We start from the raw sequence: 6499 nt of genomic DNA on the forward strand, positions 1-6499 counted from the left end.
AGCGTGAGCAGGGGAGGGTCAGAGAGAGAGGGAGTCACAGACTGAAACAGGCTCCAGGCTCTGAGCTGGCAGTCAGCACAGAGCCTGACGCGGGGCTCGAACCCACGAACCGTGAGATCATGACCTAAGCGAAAGTCGGACGCTCAACCGACTAAGCCACCCAGGCGCCCCTCATTTAATTATTTCTATTATTTCTATTCTCCTTGGTAGGAAATAGTAAATGGCCTTTCGCTATATTATATAGAGAAGAGATAGAAACATTTGAAACACTTCATAAACTTTCAGGTCATCTTTGTGCAGGGGCTGTGCTAATCTCTGTATCATTCCAATTTTAGTAAACATACTGCCAAAGTAAGCACAAGACAGAAACATTTGGAAAACAGCTTAATTTCTGATATCAACTGAATCACTTCTTCTTCCTTTCATCTTCCATCCTTCCTTATTTTTTTTAGAATTAGAAAGCTTTATGTATATATGTATTTTTACACTCCACTCTTGAAAAAACAAACACACTGTATCAACTGTGTTAGGTACAGGAAGGCAGTGAAAAATTAATCCTTTAATAACACAACAGACAGAAAAGCAGTCACTTTGAGCAATTAGTGGAAGTAGCCAGAACTAGGAGAGCAGCTTGCTTGGTCTCAATGATAAGGCAGTAGAGGTAGGAAGGAAAATGTCAATTACCAGAGTAGTCAGGAAAAAATTATTAAAAATACATAGACAAGAGAAAGTACCAAGGAAAGCTTGTTGGACTGAGCTGTGTTCAATATGAGAACTGTCTAGGGAAGTGTTAAAGAGGAGACATGGAGGGCTACATGGAAGTGAAGGAAACTAGTGAGGTTTCAGCCCCAATTAGTTAGATTTAGTTATTTTAATGGATGTGCCTGCGGATGAGCCCAGGCCTCCAGATGATCATCTCAGCCAGAAGGAAGTTAAAGAGCTACAAAAAAACACTGCCTTAGCCCCTGGTGCTGGATCGCCAGAGACTGGTTTTAGAGAAAGAAGAGACTAAAAAGAAAATATGCTACTTTTAAAACTACCATAACAACAACTTGAAAGCTATTTCTGTAAATGCCAAGAAGAAAATAGTTTAACAGATGTTCCTGCCTTGTAAGAAGTGACACAAGCCAACTCTCAGGAGTCATTTCCCAGAAAGAAGAACTGGCCCGACATGACTAGGAGTTTACTAAATAATCAACTTGACTTTTCAAAATATTTTTGAGTCCTACAAATGGACAAACCATAACAAAAACTGCTACAATTGTTCTTTACAATATCACTCTATGAGTAACTTGATCTATTTAGGAGATAAGGAGTACTCAGAGACACTAAATAAGATTAGAGCAGAAGTCACAATGAACGAAGAGACATAGGAGTTCACATAAAAGAAGATTGCACTGAAGTCTGAAAAATCCCTTATTATCTGCTATAGAAACCACTTATAGAACATACTTGCATCAGCATTTTTAAAAAAAGTTTATGTACTTATTTTGACTGATAGAGAGCGTGTGCTAGCAGCACACAGCACATTTGTGGGCCCCGATTCCACAACCATGAGATCATGACCTGAGCAGAAAACTAAGAGTCAAGAGTCAGACCCTCAACTGACTAAGCCACCCAAGTGCCCTGCATCAGCATTTTTTAATGAAGCTCCCTCGCAGAGAAGCTGGATCGTTGGAGGGATGATCCTGGTGGCGATTTTATTCACCAGGGGCTGGTAGTAGTAATCCCTGTGGAGTCCCTGCAGTTCAGAATCAACCCTCAGGCTTCTTTCAGTCCAAAAACCAGGAGTCCTTAGTAAACTAGAGAGTGCAGTCTCTCCATGATTTTAAGTTCTACTAACTGACCTTACACAAGACTGATCTATGTACTTCTGATCACAACACCTCAATGAGCATTCATTAATTTATAGTCACATTATTCCAAGTGATTAAGTACCTACATTCCTTTCCAAGGCTTCCTTTGTTCCAGATTCAACAAGGCCATGTTTCAGAATGATTAAGAACTCAGACTTGAAGTTCTGACTGCCTCAGTATGAATCCCAGCTCTGCCACTTACTAACCAACAATTTAGTTGAGCACCCTCTGTGGAATCAAGTTCCTTTATTTGTACAATGGGGCCAATGACAGCTTCCACTCTAGAGCGCTGTTATAAAATTTAAATGAAGTAACACATGTAAGGCACCTGGAATGGTTTCTGACACACAGTAGTGATGTACCATTTTGAGCTGTCATTAGCAAGAAAGTTAGGAACCCATATTTCTTTAGCACAAAGCTGCATGGTAAGTATGAAATGGAAGATCCAAGGCAGTAGGGTAGTGGTAGTGTTTCATACATTTAATTTCTAATAAAGCTAAACTAACAAGTATGTCTTTATCTCCCAAATCTAGAGTCTCCCTTAATGAAGCAGTTACTAAAAAATCAGGCAGATCTTCACTTTCTCAGTCTCAATTTTCTAGGCTTTCCACTTTTCTCCAACAGAGCCATTCCTTCTTTGGATGAGTTAATAGCACTGATTAAATTTCATTCAAGTGTGATTCCCGTGAGGCTCAGAGATATTATGTATTGATTGAATCAATCAAACTGCCAGAGTTTTAGAAGTGCTGCTATATGGTATATCATATCCTGTTAGATGTCGAGTTTAGAGACTACAGCAAACCCTTTCCATGTCCTGTTCCCTAACACTTCAACCTGACTTAACCTCAGACAGGCAAATTCTCAATGTGCCTGTATTGTTCTTTTCTACCTCAGGGCTTAAAATAATTATATTTTAAGGTCCGTTGGAACTATGGCATTAGATAGGGGAAAGTATGTGATTATCTAGGTATGTCCCTGTATCCAAAGTAATCAAACACAAAACCATGTATCTCCCAAACCTTACAAATCTTCCTTTTGACCAGTCTTCTGAGTACCTTTTCTCAAGACACCAACCATTTTTACAGGGCTCAATCCTCAGGTCAGAAAGGGTTTTAGTATTGTTTAAAATGCTTGTCCCCAGATATGATATATCCAGTCAGTTAAAAAAAAACAATGAGCATACACCCCCAGTGTATGTGTTTTTATATACTAATGATTTACATGTACTATTATAAGTAATATGGTATTTAATTTAAATATAAACAGCCATTTAAAAGAATGAGATAACCAAGTATTAATAGAAGCTCTAATATTTTAATTTGACATCCCAATAAATCATTTTGTACATACCCCAGCGTGACCATACCCCGATTTAGAGAGCACTGCTTAAAGTATATGGAATACACCAGACTGTAACTCCTAAATTTAGAAGCCAAAAAATGTTGAAGATGGAACTTTGTAGAAACCATGGTAGGACACATGGGGTATGACTTCATTACTGCCCAGGGGAGGAGAAGTCTGGATTCCCCATTTGGCCTCTGTTGACAGTCAGGGGGAGGATTCCTCATTATTAATGGGTAGGCATGAGAATTCCAGCTCCACACAGGGTGTCCACCAACTTCCTTGGCAGGAACAGATAGAAAGGACTTATCACCTGTTCCCCATACAGCCTTCCCCACTGACACTACAGGGGTGGAGGATGGCCTTGTTATTGCAGTGTGATGGTACAAGTCCTGACTCTCCACTGGGCCTTCTCTCACACCAGCCCAATGGTAGGAGGAAAGTCTGTCTCATTCTTACCACATGAGGATGAAAGTCTGACTCACTACTCAGCATTCTCTGACACTAAGCTTAGTGGGAAAGAGGAAGCACCTCATTAAAGCTGGACATGGGTTGAGATCTAGGCTTCTCAAATTGGCTTTTGCTAGCATGAGTGGAGAAGGGGCCATGCTTTTGTTTGTTTCATTTTGTTTTTCTGTGGTGTCCAAATATAGAAGAGTAGCTATTGTCTAAAAATTTTCTAACTTGTAGGCTTCCCCTTTCTTGGTCCTGTGGTTTGCAAGCACAGGTTTTTATTTGGGCCATTTTTTACTGTGCCTATTGGCATTTACCAGTTGCCTTTATCTTCCTTCCTATCTGGATGTATGAGCCAACAAAAAATTCAGGACACTCACCTCCATGGTGGTTCTTGTATTTCATAGTTGAAGTGTTCTGCCTTCTTCTCTCCACCATACAAAGTCTATTTATATTGTTTGATATGTAACATCCAGGGTTTCTAGTTATTTTTAGAGGGTAGGTGAAAAAGTCCATTTTTCCAGGAGTGCAAGTAAGATTGGTTTTCTCTGAGACAGTTAACCTTTTTGTGTCTCAATTTGCTCATCAATACAATGATAGTAATTCTATCCACCTTGCAGAGTTGTTAAAATAATTAAGATAGTTTTTTTTTTCTTTTTAAGTTAGCCTGGTATATCATATACTCTCTAAGGACAACTGTGTAAAAGATGTTTCTAAGAGTTCCAGTTATGTGAATGAATCATTATATTATTATTTCTGTGACACACTGTGTTCACCACTCTGAACTGCATGTTTATATACTTTCTGAAAGAGTCATCTGTAGACAATGTGTCTAAGCGACTCAATTCCCCAAATGAATTTAGTATTGTGTTGAAAAAAAAAGTTATCCTGAAGCCTGGCACATTCTAGTTACAAGAAAAACAAAAAACAAAAAAACCCCAAAACAAAAAAGAAAAAAAATAAAAATTTTTAAAAGAAAAAGACAGCTGCTGGTATTATTATTACACGAGTAATGACATCACTGTTTTCAATTTTGATATCAGTAATTATTGATGCAACTGGCTAAACCAGTTATTGGATATAAAATAATCTTAGACTAGTAGGTACATTGACAACTTCCATGAAACAAAGTCATTCTCACAAACATGATCAACTATGTAATACATAGACTCCCTTCCAACCTCAAGAAACCAGAGACCTACTATTTATCCTAAAACAATTTACAACATAACTGATATTCAAGAAAAAAGATCCTAGGTCACTACGTTTCACAACAATTTAGACATTGGTCACCTGAAACCAACTGAACGGTATTCCAAGAGCAAGAGAATGGCAAGGTGTAGGTTAGTTTACCTATTTATGAATGATCAGACTTATCTGGTCACCTTGATTACATTTTTAAAAAGATTTGACTTATTTAGAATAACTGGATTAAGTAAATCTATAGCCATGATATCTTATACTTAGAGCTTTAAAAGTAATACAACATCATCATCAAAGATAATGATGAGGATTATAATACTAATTATCATGATCAAGACAATAGTGATTGAAGAGATGTCATTACTACATCCTGGGTGTAACTGCTTAAACAACCAAATGAACCATACAACTTGGTGGGGGGTTTTCCCCCTCTATGATCTTACGCACATTTGTTGTATTTACCATATTATGACACAATAGAATACATCCTGATGAAGAAATTTAAAATAAGGTCCCCACAGGAGACTGCCTAAGGAGAAGGTGGGCTGTCAGTATGGACAGAATGCTTGCCCTGATGGCCCCTCTGCTCCTCCACTTTGGACAAGAGTAAACACTGTTATCACACAAAATCCTGGGGATCAATATTGGCAGATACAATTTAAAATACTCTGTGTACAACAAAAAATAAAACTGTATTTTCTTATCAGTGTGATTTTTTGAGATAATGATAATTTAATTTCAGTCTCTTTATTTATTAATTGTCTGTAGACTCAGAAGGAACCTCCCCCACAAAAAGCCATTCTCTATTAAGTAGACAGGCAGAAAGGTTTCTCACAGCTGCTCTCAGCAGTGTTTAGATCGCTCAAGCGAATTACTGGAAACAATGGATACTGAGAATAAAAGAAAAATGATTGGAGAGAATAGAAGTTGATAGCATTGAAATAAAAACCTTCCAGTGGGGCAGACCTGTGTGGAACTGCATGTCTTTGCATATTTCCCCAAGGAGAGAAGTAAAGAATGGTTTTGGCTGTGAGATGCATTTTAAAACTGTAAAATAAAAGGATCATGTATCAAACCAAATTGTGTTGGCTTGGAGACATATTACATCTTTGCACGATTTTGCACTCCCTACAATATTTTTCATATTTATTCATTTACTTTATTCCTCCCATATGGATGGATGGATGGATGGATGGATGGGATGGATGGATGGACAATTTATAGGTACTGACTCAGTAGCACATAAATCTAAACTCCTGATCACTTAAAACCCTTATTTAATCCCCCTGAAAAATATCTGCAAAATATTTTCCCTCATCATCATTTCTGAAATGCTCTGTAATTTAAAGTGTACTGCATTATTCTTGGACCATTCATTCAGTGTAGCTATTGCTCAATCACCCACTATTTCCATAAATTCATTTGTTATTGTCAGAGCAAAAATAAAGGTCTTATATTGGCCTAAGTACAAGGAATCCATACCAAGAGAAAATTGGCACCTCTATTCTCAGCAACTGGTCACTAGATACTATTATTTAAGACTCTTGTTGAAATAACAAATGTACAAATATTGTACAATGACCTCTACTTATGGGAATAACATATTATTAGAAAGATGAATGGGGGTTAAAGGTAGAGAACTGATA

General features: G+C 37.7%; 1 pseudogene; it reads right to left on the bottom strand.

Moving 5' to 3' along the window:
- Nucleotides 1-255: 255 nt before the first annotated feature.
- On the bottom strand, nucleotides 256-355 carry LOC144233795 (U6 spliceosomal RNA; annotated as a pseudogene).
- Between the last annotated feature and the right edge of the window lie 6144 nt (nucleotides 356-6499).

The sequence above is a fragment of the Crocuta crocuta genome, unplaced genomic scaffold (genome assembly GCF_008692635.1).
Source record: "Crocuta crocuta isolate KB4526 unplaced genomic scaffold, BGI_CrCroc_1.0 scaffold165, whole genome shotgun sequence".
In the NCBI taxonomy this organism is placed as follows: domain Eukaryota; kingdom Metazoa; phylum Chordata; class Mammalia; order Carnivora; family Hyaenidae; genus Crocuta; species Crocuta crocuta.